The following is a 21,849-nucleotide window of genomic DNA, read 5'->3' on the forward strand; positions in this document are numbered from 1 at the left end:
CACAGACAGCCACAAAACAAAAAAAATCATGGAACCTGTTCAAAGAAAACATCAAACACAACTAAAAAAGGAACAAATGGAGCAAATAGCAAAAAATGAGTGAAAATCATACAGGATATAAAACGTCAAACTAGAATCCTTGCAACAGTCTAGGAATATTCAATTTAGTTCAGTTCAGATCAATTTAGTGCTGTCGTTAGTTGATTGTAGGCCATAGAGCCAGTCTGCCTCGATCAAAATTAGCAATAAAAAAAAGGAAGTAACCAGAAACCAGAAAAATGAACTACAGAATCCAATCCAAAAACTGTGTGGATTAATCTTTCCCCAAGACCCAAGAGTCCAGCACAATCCTTCGGCAGCAGTGAGCGAAAGGGAGAGAGAGAAAGAGACTGGTCACACGTAAGCAGGTGTCCTTGAACACCCACTTGCCTTCTGCTCTTGTGCACGTTAATTTCAGTCTTGCTCAACACTTTAATCAGTGAGATCAGTGAGAAATGGAGTCCATCATGTGTTCGCACCCCGGTCTCCAGGTTTCCAGCCCTCCAGGTTGCACACTCCACTCCAAACCTCACTGAGCTCTGTCATAGACTGCAAAGCTCCAGATAGCTCATTCGGCCCAAGCATAAATCCATCAAAATGTTGAGTGGGAGGCCAAGGTGCCACGGTAGTGTAATGGTTAGCATGACACTATTTCAGCTCAGGGTGTTGGGGTTCAGATTTCAATTCTGATATTGGTTGTAAGGAATTTATGTGTCCTCCCTATGTGTGTTTCTTCTAGGTGCTCTGGTTTCCTCCCAAATTCCAAGGGCATACCAGTTAGTAGGTGAATTGGTCATTGTAAATTGTCCTGTGATTAAACTAGGGTTAAATAGGTGGGTTGCTGGGTGGTGCAGCTTGTTGGGTCAGAAGGTTTTGTTCTGTGCTGTATCTCTAAGTTAACAAAATAAAGATATATATATATAAATTACAGAATTCAGTTCCTCCCTCCCTTCTGATCTTCCTACCTGGCCGGCTGAGCTGCTGGAATATGGAACCCAGGTTGCCACACTGTGGAGTATCACTGTAGGATGCCTGACACAATGAGTTGTAATGTTGTTTCTATAGTATTCTCTCATCTTGATGCATCATGTTTGCAGATTGTAGGCTATCCATTTGTCTAACATATAATCAAGTGTTATTTTCACTGAACCAAAACAAGTATATTTTGTTCTGTAGTGGATGCAATAAAGAATGGGCTCAAAATCAATTCTGAAACATAATATGACACAATTGCTGTAAACTTCATGGGCAGCAACAACATAATGTAAAACAACAACTCACTTATTTAACACAATTAATACAGCAACATTTGAAGCTGCTAACATCTCAGAACAGAAGGCAGAAAGTTACCTTCATAGTTGTAGCAGTGTCCTAAAGCATGTCAACATCTCAGAGGATCTACCCTGGGCCTGACATAATGATGCAATCATAAGGAAGACACACCAGTAGCTATACTTCATTAGGAGGTTGAGGAGATCTGGTATGTTACCAAACCGTCCAGCAAATGTCTACAAATATACCTAGGAGAGATTCTGACTTGGTTGCATCACTACCTGATGAGGAGGCACTAATGCAGGGGACTGAAGGAAGCTGCAGACGTTTGTGGACTCAGTCCTGAGTGCAAAGAGAATAACCCAGAGGGCTAAGCATGCATCCTTAAGGTGCACCTGTGAATATTGTCAGTGAGGAAGTATAGTATGTTCAAGAGTCTTAAGATAGCAGGACAGAAGCTGTCCTAAGCCTGGTAATGCATGTTTTTGAACTTTTGTATCTTCTGCCAATGGAGGGGAGAGAAAAGAGAATGACCCATGACAATAGGAATTATCACCAGGCTGAAGGACAGCTTCTATACCATTGGTATCAAACTCTTGGATGGACCTCTTTATAGTAAGAAGGACTCTTGATCTCACAATCTACTTTGTTATGATCTTGCAATTTATCGTTAACCTGCACTGCACTTTTGGTAGCTTTTACATTCTATTCTGCATTGTTATAATTTTGACTTATTCTAGCACAATACACTGTGTAATAATTTGATCATATAATCAGGATGCAAGACAAGCTTTTCACTGTATCTTGGTAAATGTGACAATAATAATTCAATACTAATACACAAAATGCTGGAGTAATTTGACAGGTCAGGCAGCACTTATGGAAGGGAATAAACAGTTAATGTTTCAAACTGAAACCCTTCACCAGTGTTGGTAAATGAGACAGTAGCAATCCAATAACAATACAGTCAGTGGGGAGGATGATAGTGCATGTAATGGGCTGAGTATAGTTGGTGAAGATTGCAGAGTTACTGAGGGATAAGGCCACGAAGGAATTCAAGATCAAGGGCTGTCATTATATTGATGGGTAGAAACCAGGGTGAGATGCAGATTTCTCTGTGTTCTCCTGCCCTTTCATTGTACCTAGACCTCTAGGAGACAATCCAATGTGAGGCAAACTTTATCTGGATGTTGGAGCAGGTTGTGCTGGTGGTTTTGGGATGTTATCTTCAGCAAAAATTGGTATCCCTGCCGAATGTTCCATAGTCCTGTGGCCCACCTGCCTCATTTCCCATCCCAAGACTGAGAGTAACCTTTGAGAAGTTGGAAGGTCCAGTACAACTACTGGAGATGTACAACACTCCATGACACTTTCTTGTTGAGTTCAGGCATCTTTAATGTATTGAGAAAGTAATTAAAGAAGCTGCAATTGGAACTGCTTTTACAGTTCTGAGGAATCCAGGAACGACATTTTTCAGTGAAGTCTTCGTTCAAGCAACCAGAAGAGCTTCCTGTAGAAGTAGTAGAGGCCAGTTCAGTTGTGTCATTTAAGGTAAAATTGGATAGGTATATGGACAGGAAAGGAGTGGAGGGTTATGGGCTGAGTGCAGGTAGGTGGGACTAGGTGAGATTAAGGGTTCAGCACGGACTAGGAGGGCCGAGATGGCCTGTTTCCGTGCTGTAATTGTTATATGGTTATATGGTTAAGACAATTTAGAGTCCTAGAATTACAGAACATTACAGTATAAAAACAGACCCTTCAGCCCATTTAGTTCATGCCAATCATGTCTTCTGCCTTGCCCATCTATCTGCACCCTCACCATAACCCTCCATACATTTCTCATCCATGTGCCTATCTATACTTCTCGTAGATGTTGCAGTTGAACTTGTATCTATCACTCCCACTGGCAGCTCTTTCCATTACCCTCTGGGAGAAGAAGTTCCTTCTCAGTTTCTCCTTACCTTTCACCCTAAACCTATGATCTCTAGTTCTAATGTCATCCAAACTGAGGTGAAAAAGCATGCTTGCCCATACCCTATCTGTACCCCTCATAATTTTGTTTATCTCAGCATCATAGAGTCATAGAGTTACAGAACATTACAATACAGATAAAGCCCTTTGGCCTATCTAGTCCATGCAGTCTGTCTGGTCCCATTGAGCGGCACCTGGACCATAGCACTCTATACTCTTCCCATCCATGTATGTACTTATTCAAATTTCTCTTAAATGGTACATTTCAACACACACCCACCACTTCTGTTGGTAGCTCATACCACATTTGCACCACCCTCTGAGATTTTGTTTCCCTTTCCCCTCATTCTTCTATGCTCTGGGGAACCTATCCAACCTTCCACTTAACTTAGGTCCTCAAGTCCCAGTAACATACTTGCAGATTTCTCTGCACTCTTTTAAGCTTATTGATAGCTTTCCTGTAGGAAGGTGACCAGTAAGGCACCAGTAATCCAAATACAGCTCAACAATGTCTAATACAAAGTACTCAAAGTATATGTATTATCAAAGAATGTATAAGTTCTGCAACCTTGAGATTTGTTAGCTTACAGGCAGTCGCGAAGCAAGAAACGTCAATTAAAAGAATAAAGACCAACCCCAATGTGCACAGAGCAAGAGAGAAAAAAAAACAAATCATGAACAATAGAAATGAGCAACAAGAGCATTCCCAACCAAATTGAGTCCTTAGGTCCAAATCAATTTCAAATTATACAACTTTAATATGACTTCCCAACTCCTGCACTCAATGCCTTGATTTATGAAGGTGAATTATGCAACTTCAACATGACATCTCAACTCCTGTACTCCATGCCCAGATTTATGAAGATGAATATGCCAAAAACTCCCTTTGTGATTCTATCTACCTGTGATTCAAAGAATTCTGGATCTGTATATGCAGGTCTCTTTGTTCTACTGCACACCACAATGCCCTACCATTCAATGTCTAAGTCTTTATGCACTTGCCTGCATTAAATTCAATAGATTAAAAGATTAAAGATGATTTTTATTTGTCACATACACATCAACACTTTGAAACACTCAGTGAAATGCATCATTTTGTGTCAATGACCAGCACAGTCTGCAATGTATTGGTGGTAGCCCATAAGCATTGCCATGCTTCCAGTGCCAACATTGCATGCTCATGTCATACTAATCCCTACCGATATATCGTGGAAACTGGAGCACCTGGAGGAAGACAATGCAGACAATGTACAAGACAGTGGTGGAAATTGCACCCTTAATCTGGCACTGTAGAGTGTTACACAAACCACTATGCTACCATGCTGTCCCATCCCTGATTTCTCAGCTCATTTTCCCAGCTGGGAAATTTGTGCATAGTAAGGTCCCATTAACAGTAATGGAATGTTGAAGTAAGGTTGTTGATGCAAGGGAAAGTCAAAATATTACTCAGATCTCATTGAAGTAGAGCTTGAACAAATGAAGAGTGCTTTCATTAAAGTTTAGATGCATAAGCTGGTATCAGCCATAAAGGACATGCATTGCAGACCTGCGATCCTGGATTACATGCTTCTCCTAAGGCAGAAGTCATCACCAATTTGATTCAGAGAGTTCTCTTGTTTGGTATTTATACTTTATTTTCTTGTCTTTATGAGAGTAAAAAAGATTTTGAGAAGAAATTCTAGAACAACGGGGCCAGGCCAAAGAACAATGATTAGACCTGTGAGGATTGGGTATGTTTAAACTTCTAGTTTAGGATGTTATTAAAGTTGCTGAAGTTAGATGACAGCTTACTGGTATTTCAGAGGGCAAGAGATATGACTAAAAGCATTTCTAATAACATCTTTTCTGAAGTAAGTTGTGGTCAACTATCACCACAAACAACGAAGAAGCAAGCAGAGCAGAAGCTTATTCAAAAGATGAGTCACGCTGATATATTGCAAAGCTGTAATGCAATATAACCATATAACAATTGCAGCACAAAAACAGGCCATCTCAGCCCTTCTAGTCCATGCCGTATGCTTACTCTCACCTAGTCCCACTGACCTGCACGCAGCCCATAACCCTCCATTCCTTTCCTGTCCATATACCTATCCAATTTTACTTTAAATGACAATACCAAACTTGCTTCTACCACTTCTACTGGATGCTCGTTCCACACAACTACCACTCTCTGAGTAGAGAAATTCCCCCTCGTGTTACCCTTAAACTTTTGCCCCCTAAATCTCAACTCATGTCCTGTTTGAATCTCCCCTACTCAATGGAAAAAGCCTACCCTCGTCAACTCTATCTATCCCCCTCGTAATTTTAAATACCTCTATCAAGTCCCTCCTCAATCTTCTACACTCCAAAGAATAAAGACCTAACTTGTTCAACCTTTCCCTGTAACTTAGGTGCTGAAACCCAGTTAACATTCTAGTAAATCTTCTCAGTACTCTCTCTATTTTGTTGACATCTTTCCTATAATTCGGTGACCAAAACTGTACCCAATACTCCAAATTCAGCCTTACCAATGCCTTGCACAATTTTAACATTACATCCCAACTCCTATACTCAATGCTCTGATTTATAAAGGACAACATCCCAAAAACTTTCTTCACCGCCCTATCCACATGAGATTCCACCTTCAGGGAACTATGCACCATTATTCCTAGATCACTCTGTTCTACTGCATTCTTCAATGCCCTACCATTTACCATGTATGTCCTATTTGGATTATTCCTACCAAAATGTAGCACCTCACACTTATCAGAATTAAACTCCATCTGCCATCGTTCAGCCCACTCTTCTAACTGGCCTAAATCTCTCTGCAAACTTTGAAAACCTACTTCATTATCCACAATGCCACCTACCTTAGTATCATATGCATACTTACTAATCCAATTTACCACCCCATCATCCAGATCATTAATGTATATGACAAACAAATATATTCAATATATTCAAGACACAGTCACAGACAGAGTTCATATCACTGTCACTATTGTTCATATCACTGTCACTGACACACACAGTGTGACATGCGAAGAGGACGTTAGGAGAATACAGGGAGACTTGGATAGGCTGAGTGAATGGGCAGATATTTGGCAGATGTCATTCAATGTGAATAAATGTGAAGTTATCCACTTTGGAAGCTGGAACAAGAGGGCAGAGTATTGTCTGAACGGTGTCGAGTTAGGTAAGGGAGAAATGCAGAGACCTAGGAGTCCTAGTTCACCAGTCAATGAAGGTGAATGAGCAAGTGCAACAGGCAGTGAAGAGGGCAAATGGAATGTTGGCCTTTGTTACAAGGGGAATTGAATACAAGAGCAAGGATGTTCTTTTGCATTTGTACAGGGCCCTGGTGAGACCACACCTGGAATATTGTGTACAGTTTTGGTCTCCAGGTTTAAGGAAGGACATTCTGGCAATTGAGGAAGTGCAGCGTAGATTCACTAGGTTGATTCCTGGGATGGCAGGGCTGTCTTACGCAGAGAGATTGGAGAGATTGGGCTTGTACACACTGGAATTGAGGAGATTGAGAGGGGATCTGATTGAAACGTTTAAGATAATTAAAGGATTTGATAGGACTGAGGCAGGAAATATGTTCCAGATGTTGGGAGAGTCCATGGATTGAGACTAAGAGGTCAGTTATTTAAAACAGAGTTGAGGAAGAGCTTCTTCTCCCAGAGAGTTGTGGAGGTGTGGAATGCACTGCCTCGGAAGATGGTGGAGGCCAATTCTCTGGATGCTTTCAAGAAGGAGCTGGATAGATATCTGATGGATAGGGGAATCAAGGGATATGGGGACAAGGCAGGGACTGGGTATTGATAGTGAATGATCAGCCATGATCTCAGAATGGCGGTGCAGACTTGAGGGGCCGAATGGTCTACTTCTGCACCTATTGTCTATTGTCTATTGAAATCAATGATTTGGAGACAAGTCGATGCAGAAGAATTCTGATGCTCATCCACCTAACTTGGGTGTGAGGTTGGATCGACCCAAACGTTGAGCTGTTTTAGTGAAATTGAAAACGGATCAGGCTGTGCAGCACAGGTGAGTTGCTCAGATCCCAGAGTGAAGCACCACTTGGTACATGAACAATTTAAATGCTGGCCCAGATAGACTAGAAAGCCCGATTGTCAGGACTGGAAGAAAGGTTCGAGCTGATTTCAGTTGTTTTCCCATGATGTTCATTCCTATCTCCAGTGGCCATCAGTTCTGCAAGTTTCATGGCGTTTTTTGCCCCGCAAATATGATGAACTAAGGTTGAGGCTTGGGCCTACTCCTGCTGCTCTGGGGAGTGGATCTAAGGACTCAATCTGGTTCAGAATGCTGTCATTTGTTTCTATTGTTTGCATGATGTGTGTGTTTTCTTTTGTTTTTTATGGTCTTATTTTTAATTAGATTCTTCAGTTTTCTTGCAAACAAATCTCAAGGTGTATAATTTATGCATTCTTTGTTAATAAATCAATCTTGAATCTTAAACCCATAGACCATAAGATATAGGAGCATAATTAAGCCATTCAGCCCATTGTGTCTGTTCTGCCATTCTATCACAGCTGGTTTATCATCCTTCTCAATCCCATTTTCATGCTTTATCCCCATAACCTTTGATGCCCTTACTAATCAAGAACCTATCAACCACACTTTAAATATACTCAATGATGCCTTCACAGCTGTTTGTTGCAATGAATTCCACAGATTCACAGTCCTCCAGGGCAGAATTGGTAAAGCCCAGAGATCTTGGAAGGTTGTCTTAGAAATGGGTGTGAGGTGATCTCTTGTTCTTAATTTGGAATATCAGGGGGAGCTAAAGGGAAACATCAACTTTACTCTATTTCTACAATGCCAGAAAAATTGTCTTGCTGTTTCCTCTGTAACCAGAAATATTTATTATTAAGATTTTTTGGCTTTCCTGTTTCCAAGGCTCTTTGGGTTAGAATATCTGAAATATTTTCAGAGAAAAAAGACTGAAGAAGCAAAAAAGAGCCAGACTACAGAGACAATACTTTATTCAGCTAGGAATCAACATACAATAAAACAAGGATTTAGTTTTGATTAAATCTTTGCTCCTTCTCATACACTTCCTCACCTTTCTTTGACAGGGTTTGACATGCTGATTTAATTCCTGTATAGATTTATGCAGAATATTGAAAGTGACCTGATAGGTCAACTTTCTGTTCAGCAAGATAAAGATATGAATTGTACCCATTTACAGCAAGCACTCCCAGGCCAGAATATGTATTCTTAATTGGATGAGTAAGGGCAAATCATTGATGGCTGCTTTTACAATACACACTAGCAGTTCAGATCTTTTTTACAGCTTTAGAAACAGTAAGGTAACAGTGCAAATGCAGCCTTAATCCACTCTTAAATTATACATAGCTGTTTCAGCACAACACTGTGAGTTGAAGGGCCTGTTCCTGAGCTGTACAGTTCTATGTTCACTAGTACATATGTTCATTGGGCACTTTACTGGTACACTTGTAAAGCTGCTCATAAATGCAAATATCTAATCAATCATGTGGCAGTAATTCAATGCATAAAGACATGCAGGCATGGTCAAGAGGTACAGCTGCTGTTCAAGCCAAACATCAGAAAGGGAAAAAATGTGACCTAAGTGACTTTGGCCATGAAATGACTGTTGGTGCCAGGCATGGTGGTTTGAGTAACTCAGAAAAATCTGATCTCCTGGGACGTTCACACAGTACATTCTCTATATATAATGCACAAAATATAAATTAAACAACTAGTGTGTGGCATTTTGTGGGCCACAAAAGAGGTCGGAGAAGAATGATCACACTGGTTCAGACTGATAGGAAGGTGACATAACAACATTTTATATTGGTGTGGAGAATAGCATCTCTGAATGCACAACATGTATATGGGCTACGGTAACAGAAGACCATGAATATACACTTAGTAGCTACTTTATTAGATACAGGAGGTACCTAATAATGTGGCCACGAGCGTAAAACAAAGTCAAGTCAAAGTCAAAGTAAATTTATTATCGAAGTATGTATATGTCACTCTATACTACTTGAGATTTATGATTTTCTTGTTGGCATTTACAAGAAAATAAAGAGATAGGGTAGAATTTATGAAAAATTATGCCTAAGTAAAGACTTACAACCAATGTGCTGAAGAAAGCATATCATGTAAATAAAAACAAGTAAATAAACATCAAGAACATGACTGATAGAGTGTTTGAAAGAGAGTTTATAGGTTGTGGAATCAGTCAGAGTTGAGGTGAGTGAAGATATCCTCACTGGTTGAGGGGTAGTTACTATTTCTGGACCTGGTGGAGTGGGACCTAAGTCTCCCGTACCTCCTGCCTGATGGTAGTAATGGGAAGGGAGCATGTCTGGATGGTGGGAGTCCTTGATGATGGATGCAGCGCTCCATGTAAATGTACTCATTAGGGTGGTGAGGGGTTTTGTCTGTGATGGACTGGGCTGTATTGATCCATTTGGATTAATGTAATTTATTTTTTTATTGAAGTTCATCATCAAACAAACATTTCCATGAGATGTATTTCAGACATTGTACATATATATCATATAATCATATATATCACAAATTTCCACAAAGTATTTATCTGAGGTATACACTTATTGAAAAGAGTGGAAAGAAAAAACAAGCAAAAGGAAAGAACTATGTACAAGTAGGGAGTGATCTTTTTTTTACAACAGGTTCATTGATTTGTGAGAATAAAATCAGGCCTATGAGGCATTATGTAGTTAAACCATTTTTCCCAGTATGAATCAAATTGTTCCAGCTTATGATTAACAGATGCTGTTAATCTTCTCCATTTTGTAAATGTCCATTGTAATTTCCATCCATGATTAATGGAAATATTTAGTTTAATTTAGCATTGTGTTCAGCATATACACTGTCTGCAATAACTGTACTGAATACATGCTAAATTAAACTAAATCTCCCACTGCACGATCCATATCCCTCCATTGGAGTCTGCTCCATGCTGAGCAGACTTAAAGGGATGACTAGCCTAATCTGCTCCTAAGTCTTATGGCCTTATTATGGTCGGCACGGATGAGTTGGGCCAAAGGATTTGTTTCCATGCTGAGTAACACTACGTCTCTATGATGGGGACAAATGACATACACCTGCTTCTATATCTCACATTGTATCTTATTCTTGTCCCAAAATGAACGTTAATTCTTCTTTATAGATGCTACCTGACTTATTGATTATTGACTTATGACTTATTGACTTATGCTACCTAACATCTTGTAGACATTGCTCAAGATTTCTAGCATCTACAGAATCTTTGTGTTTATGTCTTAGATTTTGAGAATCTTTTGAGAGTCAGAAAGATTTTGAGAAGCAAGTCCAAAACTTAAGAGACAGGCCAAAGAATAATTATCAGAATTGTGGGAGCAGGGAGCATATAGGATGGCAGAACTGGACAATCCCAGAGACCTTGGAGGATTACTGCAGTTGTGGGTGTAAGGTTGCTTGGTTGCTATGGTAACCAGAATAATTTATCTTTGTCTCTTGAGGGCCAGCTTTCCTTTATGGTTTTATAATGCTTAGGCTCAACTTAAACAATCAGGTAAAAAAGAGGACTGTTATGCCTCCTATCATCTGTCCACATTTGGAATAGGGTGAGCTTACAATATTCCATCAAGAGCTTCTCTGTACCCTATAAGATCTTAGAGACACAAGAGGCTAAAGAACCTAGAATCTGGAGCAACAAACAAATCTGATCAATTCAGAAGGTCGAGCAGTATCTATGTGGGTGAAATAAATTGTTCACGTTTTGGGTTGAAAACCTTCATCAGGACAGAGAGTGCAGAGGGGAGTTGGCTGGTATAAATAAGGGAAGGGGAGTGGTGAGGCAAGGGCAACATGTGATTGGTGGACTGAGGAGTAATGTAAGATAATGACAAGTGATGCCATAAGATCCCGCTGAGGGATTTGAAGTCACAAGAGAGACTGCAGATGCTGTAATCTGGAGTAACATGCAAAACACTGGAGGGACTCAGCTGGTCAGGTAGTATTTGTAGAGAAAAATGGACAGTTGATATTTCAGGTTCAGATTTTTCACCTGAACTCCAGGAATGTGAACACAAGATGAGCATTTTAACCAGATATTTGGTCATGTTGTTGCACGTATTATGCTTTGACTCTATCAGGGACCAAATGACATACTCCTTCTCTGATATGTTACATTAGTGATATTCAAAAGGGGCGGTTTCATGTCTTAAGGGGGAGTTAGGGGAAATAGAAGTCATTGAGGATGGTAAGTGAACCCAAACTTAAGACACAAGACCTGACCAACCGTTAGAAGAGCAGGCACTTCCAATAAAAGGATGAGGCACTGGAACACAAGAAGAACCATAGGTGGTGAGCACTCATCATCACAATGCATCTGAAGCTTAGCAATCTCATCCAAACTTACCAATCAAACAGACATTATTAGGGATGCATAAATTAGCAACCAGGATGCCCAACAGTTCCCCCTGACTTGCATCATGGAAAAAGTTCATACAATTTACCAATTGGTAAGTCAAGTACATCCTCTCAACTTTCTCTACAGGTCTATGGAATACACCTCAATAACAATACAGTAATGTAATTTGCCAAGAGAGCTAAAAATGACCTTGATAGTGATGTCATTGCTTCTTATAACATTTCCAAAATGATAGCAATGTGTGGAAAATCTCATACAATTGATGAAAGATTAATAATGCCTGCTGTATCAGAAGTGCTCACCACTGTTTTCAAAATGGATACCAGTATTTCAAAATCAATTCCTCTGAGTAATAATTCTGTAGTTGGTTGTATTGATGAAATGAGTGAAGACATTGAATGTCAACTATCCACAGAGCTACAAAAAACAGAATTTGGGATACAATTGGATGAGCCAACAGTGCAAGACAATGAGGCATTGCTAACAGCATATGTACGGTGTGGAAAAATTAAAGAAGAGATTCTTTTTTATAAAAAATTATAAGTAAATATCGGCAGAGATTCAATGTATGACAAGCTCAACATGTATTTTGAGGATAAAAGTATTCCAGTTAGGAACATGATTTCTTGTGATTTCTTGTGCAACAGATGGAGCACCATATATGACAGGTCACCCTGCTGGTTTAGTGGCATTTATAAAAAAAGAAATTCTAAGTATGCTTGCAATCCATTGTGTAATTCGTCGTCAATATCTCACAGCCAAAAACCTCAGCCAGTGACTTTTTTCAAGCAGGACTTTTGTAATATTTGTTATTAACATAATTAAAGCTCATCCATTAACTAGCAGAATATTTTCCCAGTTATGCCAAGATAATAATGAAGAGTTTGAATGCTTACTTCTTCACACTGAAGTGTGTTGGCTGTCAAAAGGCTGCTGCCTAAAACATTCCTTTGATCTTTTTGACACTGCGGCGGAATCTTTGCTCAAAGTCAACAAGAGCTTGGGAAACAAGATTGAACTTCTACACGGAGATGTGGCATACCTAGCTGATATATATGACAAAATGAAAGTTCTAAGTATGAAACCGCAGGGTAAGAATTTCAAATTAATCCAGGCAAAAAGTGCAGTGTCCACTTTTATCAGAAACTGGAAATATATAAACAAATCTTTTGAAGAAGAATGTTATCACTTTCCCTGCATGGCAAGCATGGCACTCTCTTTCACAGACAGTGATTTGCAAGGGTACTGCTTACACCTGTGATCGCTGAAAAAGGATTTACAGAATCGATTCAAGGAATTGAATGATCTGGAAATTCCTGACTGGGTAATTGACTCATTTATTTGCAAGGTAGAAGAATAGAAAGAGAGCTCACAAGAAGAAATTATCAAAATTCAGAGTGATGAAGAAACAAAAACTCTTTTCAAAAATGTTGGCTTTTGTGGTATGTGGCTACACTGTCATATGAAGTTTCCTGGTCTTCACAGAAGAGCCAAACTGCTCTTCATTGCATTTTCATCCTCCTACCTTGTTGAAAGAGGCTTCAGTGCAGTGAACCACATACTCACAAAAAAAAAAGAAACTGCTTGGACATTACGACGCATGGGGACTTAAGGCTTTTGCTGTCACAACATAACCAGATATTTCAATTCTTATTAAAAAGCATCAAGCTCAAAGGTCACATTGATATCAAAGCTGCAGAGGTACTGTGTAACCTAGGTTTTAAAGACAAATAAAAGTTTAAAGCAGAATCATTCTTCTCAGGTTAGTATGTGGTAGAAATGTTTTTTGCCCAATAGGTGCATCAGAAAGTATATTGTGCCTAAGAAGAGTGTTGGCAAGTATGAAGGTGCTTTTGGGGGGCATTGGGAAGTATGGAAGTGCTTTAGTGGGCATTGGGCTGAAAAGAATTGAAAACACTGTGTTCCATTTTATGTTTTGATGAAATTCAAAAAGGTTTGGAGAAAGAATGCTAGAACTTAGGAGACAGGCCACAGAATAACTATCGGTTTGATGAGGACTGGGAATATGTAAGAGGACAGAAGAAATAAAATATTTGGAAGCAGAGAATATATGTTGGATTTGAAATGCATAATATTAGGAAGAAATAAAGTTATGGACTCTCCGGGTGCCTGGGTCAGCTCTATTGCAGTATTGCAATTGGCTAAGTATTAAATCATTACTCCAATACAATAACCATTGCTGCCAAATTTTTGCCAATGATCCCTGTCCAACCTTGGTATGGGAGACTTGTATTTTTCAATATGACTATATAAGATATAGTGACTGTAGAGATATGGTCTCATCCCACATTTTTAATGAAACAAAAATAAATGGCTTGGAAGGATTCTCAACTGGAGAGAGAACTGAGATTATTAGGATTCCCTTAGACTTACACTATGGGACTGATGAATATAAGACTGATGATTTTAGTTCTGCCTGCAACAGGGATTTCAAAATTATTTAATGTTAAGTAATAGTCCATTTTTTCTTTCAGATTTTGATTATTAATGTCCATAAATTGAGTTTGTGAGACTCATTAGGCTAGTACTTGAGATCTGTCTCCAAGCAATGTAACCTCACTAGGCTATGCTCGTTTTACTTACCAGCACATAAACAGATTAAACAACCTTTCGGTTTGATCTCAGCCAGTACTGTGAGCTAATGAATCATGTCGATATCCCAACTGAAAGGAGCTTGTGAGTGTTAATACTAACAGAGCCTATGTAAGTGCATAGGCACAAGAAATAACTCTGGAGCTGAATAACTGCATACTATGCCAAAGTGTGATACAAAACAGAGAGAGAAGCAGGGAGTTTAAGGAAGAACTTACAAAGTTTGGGACCTAAGCATTTTGAAAGTTAGTTCACAACAGTGAATCAGAATCAGAAACAGATTTAATATCACTGACATATGTCATGAAATTTGTTGTTTTGCTGCATCAGTACAATGCATACATTAAAAACTCTCTATAATTTACAATTACATATGTGTTGTATACAGGTTGTGCACCCTTTAACCAAAATGCTTGGGACCAGAAGTGTTTTGGATTGTCAATTTTTTGTAGATTTAGTAACATTTCCATTTATTTAACGAGATACCTTGCGGATGGGACCCAAGTCTAAACACAAAATCCATTTGCATTACATATACGGCTTATACCTATACTCTGAAGATAATATTATGTAATAATTTTAATAATTTTGCGCATGAAGCAATAATGTGCACATTGAACCATCAGAAAATTATTATCTCAGCCATCCTGGTGGACAGTCAGTGTATGGTTGGCATTGCCATCATTCCCAACTCTGAATTTATGTGCTTCCGGTAAGCAGACTTTGCCTTACGCTTATTCATCACACTTGTACTGATGCAGCCATTCAGCATGTTAGATTTTCATCAGTGATGATCTTGGCAAACATCAATGCACTTCTCTGCTGCTTCGTGATCAGCTGGCAATTTATCACCACAATTCTTTCAGAAATTACTGTCATTCTTTATCTTAAATTTCTGCAACCAGCATGTTGAATATTCATGATTACCTTCAATTTTAAGATCATCATGATAGCCCTTTGCTTGTTTCATGATCAGCATACCATTAAATGACATATGTTCGCTTTGATGCTGACAAATCCACTCTTTCAATAGAAGACTGTACTACTCGTTTTTGCTTTATGCAGTGTTTTTTTATTTTTCATTAACTTCTGTTCATTACATATGTGAGATCACTTCTCAGACTTGTCTGTGGTGTGCAAAGACAATGAGAAAAGGTCATGTCCTGGGTGGTGGGGTTCTTAATTATGGATGTTGCCTTTTTGAGACATTGGCTTTTGAAAATGTCCTTGATGCTGGGGAGGCCAGTGCTCACAATGGAGCTGGATACATTTACTCTGCAGCTTTTTCCGATCCTGTGCAGTGACCCCCTCCACATCAGGTGGTGATGCAACCGGTGATTAACATTGGGAAACCTTGAACAAAGTGGTGTAGAGGTCTCGGAACTTATAGAATTGGAGTTGATTTCAAAGAGAGAGAGGGGCAAGGGAGCATGAATTGGGGACTAAATGCACTCTCTCCATCTCTGCACCACTCTGGCTACGTGTATGGTTCAGCTTTCACTGTACTCACTTATTCAAGTAGTCTTTCCCAAGTACGCAACCAGATGGTTTTTATCCATTGACAGATTATAAGAACCCGGAGCCGTTTCAGTTTAATCTAATAATCATCTCTCACATTTACTTGTATTATGCCATCCAATGTCCATTTAATTGCTTAATTGACAACCCAAGATTTATAATTGCAGTCATTGCAAAATCCTTTTCTCTTTCAATCACATGAAACATTTCTTTTAGCTGGAATTTATTCTGCAGTGGTAACATTTTAATCAAAATGTGCCAAGTTCAATACAGTAATAACCTGAACTCAATTAATTACCATCTGTGATGAATTTGCCACAAAATACAGTTTGACATATGCACAGATATGATAACTGGTTGGGTTAGGCTGCCAAATAGATAAGATTGTATGCTTAATACATAAAAAAGTCATTTACTTGGAAACTCCAATGTGGCAAAAAGTTATGTTGGATTGTTACTTAACAATGAAGGGACCTCCCTTCCTCAACTGAGAAATTCTATTTGACAATATAATTCTAAATGCCTAATGTCTCTGCATCAATTGCTTATTTCACTAAAATTACACACACACACACACACACAGACACACACACACACACACACACACACACACACACACACACACACACACACACACACACACACACACACACACACACACACACACACACACACCTGCATCAGAATCAGAATCAGAATCAGACTTTAATCGCCAAGTACCTGTACACATACAAGGAATTTACTTCCGGCAGATGTTGTCTCTCTGCTCATAACAGATGATAAATATAAATGAAAATATAGATTATACAAACAAGTAGTGCAATCCAAGTAATTGTTAGCCGACAGTTAACTGGCAGTTAACTGTTCAGCAAAGTGACCGCAGTAGGAAAAAAAACTTCTCCAGTGCCTATTAGTCTTAGTCTGGAAGGATCTGAAGTGCCTACCAGACGGAAGCAGTTCAAACAGTCCGTGCGCAGGATGGGAGGAGTCCTTTATGATGTTCCCCGCCCTCTTCTTCAACCTGGAAGAGTACAGGTCCACAATAGAGGGCAGGGAGGCTCCAATGATGCGCTCGGCAGTCCTCACTGTGCGCTGTAGTCTGGTTCTATCCTGCTTGGTGGCGGCTCCAAACCACACAGTGATGGAGGTGCACAGGACTGACTCAATGACTGCAGTATAGAACTGCAGCAGCAATTCCTGAGGCAGACCATATTTCCTCAAGAGCCACAGGAAGTACATCCGCTGCTGGGCCTTCTTCAGGATGGAGCTGATGTTCTGCTCCCACTTCAGATCCTGAGAGATGGTGGTTCCCAGGAACCTGAAGTTCTCCACAGTGGACACAGGGCTGCCGAGGACTGTGAGGGGGGACATAACAGGGGGATGTCTCCTGAAATCCACTATCCATGAGCAGTCTTCTTCAGAAACATAAGCAGCAGGATCACTGTTGACCATGCAACCCATCAGCCTACTTCATCATTCAATAAACTGATGGCTTATCTGATCTTGGTGTCAGCTGCGTTTTCCTGACTGCTCCCCATAACCCTTGATGGCCATAAAGTCTAAAATCTAACTGCTTCTGCCTTGAAAATATTCAATGAGCTAGCTTTCATATCTACTCCAAATCAGAATCAGGATTACTATCACTGAAATATGACATGAAATTTGTTGTTCTATAGCAGCAGTACAATGCAAATATATAAATTTATTATAAATCACAAAAATAAACAGTGCAACAAAAAATAAATAGCAATGTAGTTTTCATAGTGGACCGTTCAGAAGTCTAATGATGGGGATAAAGGAGCTGTCTCTGAAAGTCTGTGTTAACTGATCTGGGGTGGAAAATTCCTCTGAAGCAAGAAATTCCATCTTTTCTCTGCTGTAAATGGACAGCTCCTTAATCTGAAAATATGTTTGAGATTCTACTGCCAGGAGAAATATTATATCAGCTTCTACTCTGTCAAATACCCTCAGAATCCTACAAATCTCAATAGGATTGCCTTTTGTTTTGTTAAACTCAAATGAATAGGGCCCACCTGCTTTAGCTTTCCTCATAAGAAACTCCATCCACTTATAAATCAGCCTAGTGAACATATTCTGCATTCAGTGCAATCACATCCTTTCTTGCATTATTTATTTATTCACTTAGAAATGTGGAACAGGCCCTTCCAGCCCAACAAGACAAACCACTCAGCAACCCATCTATTTAACCCTAGCCTAATCACAGCACACTTTACAATGACCAATTAACCTACTAACTGGTACATCTTTGGAATGAGCAAGGAAGTTGAAGCACCCAGAGGAAACCTATGTGGTAACGGGGAGATGATGAACTATTTACAGATGATATCCAAATTGAACTTGAACTCTGATGCCCTCAGTTGTAATAGCATAGTGCCAACTGCTATGCTTCCATGATATCCCATAGAACAGAGGAAACTAAAACTCAAGGTGCACAGTTATTGCACAGTTATTTTTATACTCCAAACATAAACGGCATATTCACTTCCGGGATACCTAGGGGCAACTTGTGTAGCAGCAGAATTCTCAATGGATATGGTTAAATTTCTCTTTTCAGCCTGATACAGCTAGAAATCACAACTGCTTCCAAGGTCAGTACAGTCAACAAAGATGCCTTAATGCATTTAAACGAACTATCACTACTTAAAACTGCGGAAACAATGCTGATTGGGGATGGATTCATCTTTGTAGGATTCCTTGCGGGAAACGTGGCTGCAGGTCAGGGAGACAAGTGTGGGAAATGGGGTTTTAAACTCCCAGTACCGACTATCTTGCTAGCAAACATGCAAAATACAATCAATGATCTCAGAGCTAGGGTACTGAATCAGAGGGACATAAGTGTCCTTTCTTTCATGGAATATTGTTTAACCACTTCCGTACCAGATGCAGTGATTCAGATCGATGGGTTTACTATACGCCATCGATAGATCTAGAAAGATCAAGATAGTCTCTCAAAAGCAGAGGCAGAGGAGTATGCCTCATGTTAAACTCTTCTTGGTGCACAAATATATCAGTGCTGTCCCAAATCTGTTCAGCAGACCTGGAATATCTAGCAGTTAAGTGCTGTCCTTTTTACGTACCACAGGAGTTCTCTGGGGTCATTTTGGTATGAGTCTGAAAAAATCACTAAGCAATTACCATCAACAGATCACTTGCAATACCAGAGGAAACAACACACTGGACCATTGTTACACGACCATCAAGAATACCTACCATTCTATTCCACGCCCTCACTTCGGGAAGTCTGATCACCTGGCTGTACTTCTACTCCCTGAGTATAGGCAGAGACTGAACACTGCAGCACCAGTAGTGAGGACCAAGAGGAATGGACAAGGGAAGCACAGGACTGCTTTGAATCGATGGTCTCGACTGTATTCAGGGTTTCATCTTTGAACCTGGATGAGTATGTTGCAGTTGTTACTGACTTCATTAAAACCTGTGTGGATGAGTGTGTGCCTACAAAGACTTACTGTACATTCCCAAACCAAAAGCCGTGGACGAACCAGGAGGTATGTCGACTGCTGAGGGCTAGATCTGTGGCATTCAAGTCTGGCAACCCAGGCCTGTACCAGAAAACCAGGTATGATAGACAGACAGACAGACAAACAGACAGACATACTTTATTGATCCCAAGGGAAATTGGGTTTCGTTACAACCACACCAACCAAGAATAGTGAAGAAATATAGCAATATAAAACCATAAATAATTAAATAATAAGAAGTTAATAATGCCAAGTGGAAATAAGTCCAGGACCAGCCTATTGGTTCAGGGCGTCTGACACTCTGAGGGAGGAGTTGTAAAGTTTGATGGCCACAGGCAGGAATGACTTCCTATGACGTTCAGTGTTGCATCTCGGTGGAATGAGTCTCTGGCTGAACATAGTCCTGTGCCTAACCAGTACATTATGGAGTGGATGGGAGTTATTGTCCAAGATGGCATGCAACTTGGACAGCATCCTCTTGTCAGACACTACCGTCAGAGAGTCCAGTTCCACCCCCACAACATCACTGGCCTTACGAATGAGTTTGTTGATTCTGTTGGTGTCTGCTACCCTCAGCCTACTGCCCCAGCACACAACAGCAAACATGATAGCACTGGCCACCACAGCCTCATAGAACATCTTCAGCATCATCCGGCAGATGTTAAAGGACCTCAGTCTCCTCTGGAAATAGAGACGGCTCTGACCTTTCTTTGTCCAGTCCAGTTTATTGTCCATTCGTATCCCCAGGTATTTGTAATCCTCCACCATGTCCACACTGACCCCTTGGATGGAAACAGGGGTCACCGGTGCCTTAGCCCTCCTCAGGTCCACCACCAGCTCCTTAGTCTTTTTCACATTAAGCTGCAGATGATTCTGCTCACACCATGTGACGAAGTTTCCCACCGTAGCCCTGTACTCCACCTCATCTCCCTTGCTGATGCATCCAACAATGGCAGAGTCATCAGAAAACTTCTGATGATGGCAAGACTCAGAGTTGTAGTTGAAGTCCGAGGTGTAGATGGTGAAGAGAAAGGGAGACAGGACAGTCCCCTGTGGAGCCCCAGTGCTGCTGCCCACTCTGTCTGACACACAGTGTTGCAAGCGCACGTACTGTGGTCTGCCAGTCAGGTAATCAATAATCCATGACACCAGGGAAGCATCCACCTGCATCACTGTCAGCTCCTCACCCAGCAGAACAGGGCAGATGGTGTTGAACACACTGGAGAAGTCAAAAAACATGACCCTCACAGTGTTTGCCAGCTTGTCCAGGTGGGCAATGTTCCTATTTGCTTCAAAAAGGCAACAGTTATACCTGTGCCTAAGAAGAATAATGTACGCTGTCTTAATGACTATCACCCAGTGGCACTCACATCGACCGCAATGAAATGCTTTGAGAGGTTGGTCATGACTAGGTTGAACTCCTGCCTCAGCAAGGACCTGGACCCATTGTTATTTGCCTATCGCCACAATAGGTCAACAGCAGATGCAATCTCAGTGGCTCTTCACACGACTTTGGACCACCTGGACAATGCAAACAACTGTAGCTCAGCATATAATACCATCATTCCCACAATACTGATTGAAAAGTTACAAAAGTTGAGCCTCTGTGCATCTCTCTGCAATTTGAATCCTCAACTTCCTAACCGGAAGACCACAATCTGTGTGGATTGGTAATAACATCTCCTCGCTGACGATCAACACTAGCACATCTCAGGAGTGTGTGCTTCGCCCATTATTCTACTCTCTCTATATCCATGACTATGTAGCTAGACATAGCTCAAATACCATCTATAAATTTGCAGATGATACAACCATTGTTGGTAGAATGCCAGATGGTGACAAGAGGGCGCACAGGAGTTAGATATGCCAACTAGTGGAGTGGTGCCACAGCTGCAACCTGGCACTCAATGTCAGTAAGATGAAAGAGCTGATTGTGAACTTCAGGAAGGATAAGATGAAGGAACACATACCAATCCTCATAGAGGAACCAGAAGTGGAGAGAGTGAGCAGTTTCAAGTTCCTGGGTGTCAAGACTTCTGAGGACCTAACCTGGTCCCAACATATCAATGCAGTTATAAAGAAGGCAAGGAGCGACTATACCTTATTAAGAGTTTGAAGGGACTTGGTATTTCAACATGTACACTCAAAAACTTCCATAGATGTACCATGGAGAGTATTCTGACAGGCTGCATCACTGTCTGGTACCGGGAAAGGGGGGGGGGGCGGAGGGGTGCTACTGCACAGGACCGAAAGATGCTGTAGAAGGTTGAAAATTTAGTCGGCTCCAGCTTGGGTACTAGCCTACAAAGTATCCAGGACACCTTCAAGGAGTGGTATCTCAGAAAGGCAGCGTCTATTATTAAGGACCTCCAACACCCAGGGTATGCTCTTTTCTCACTGTTACCATCAGGTAGGATGTACAGAAGCCTGAAGGCACACACTCAGCAATTCAGAAACAGCTTCTTCTCCTCTGCCATCCAATTCCTAAATTTGACTTTGAACTCTTGAACACTACCTCAC

This window comes from Hypanus sabinus, chromosome 13 (assembly GCF_030144855.1).
Source record: "Hypanus sabinus isolate sHypSab1 chromosome 13, sHypSab1.hap1, whole genome shotgun sequence".
NCBI lineage: Eukaryota > Metazoa > Chordata > Chondrichthyes > Myliobatiformes > Dasyatidae > Hypanus > Hypanus sabinus.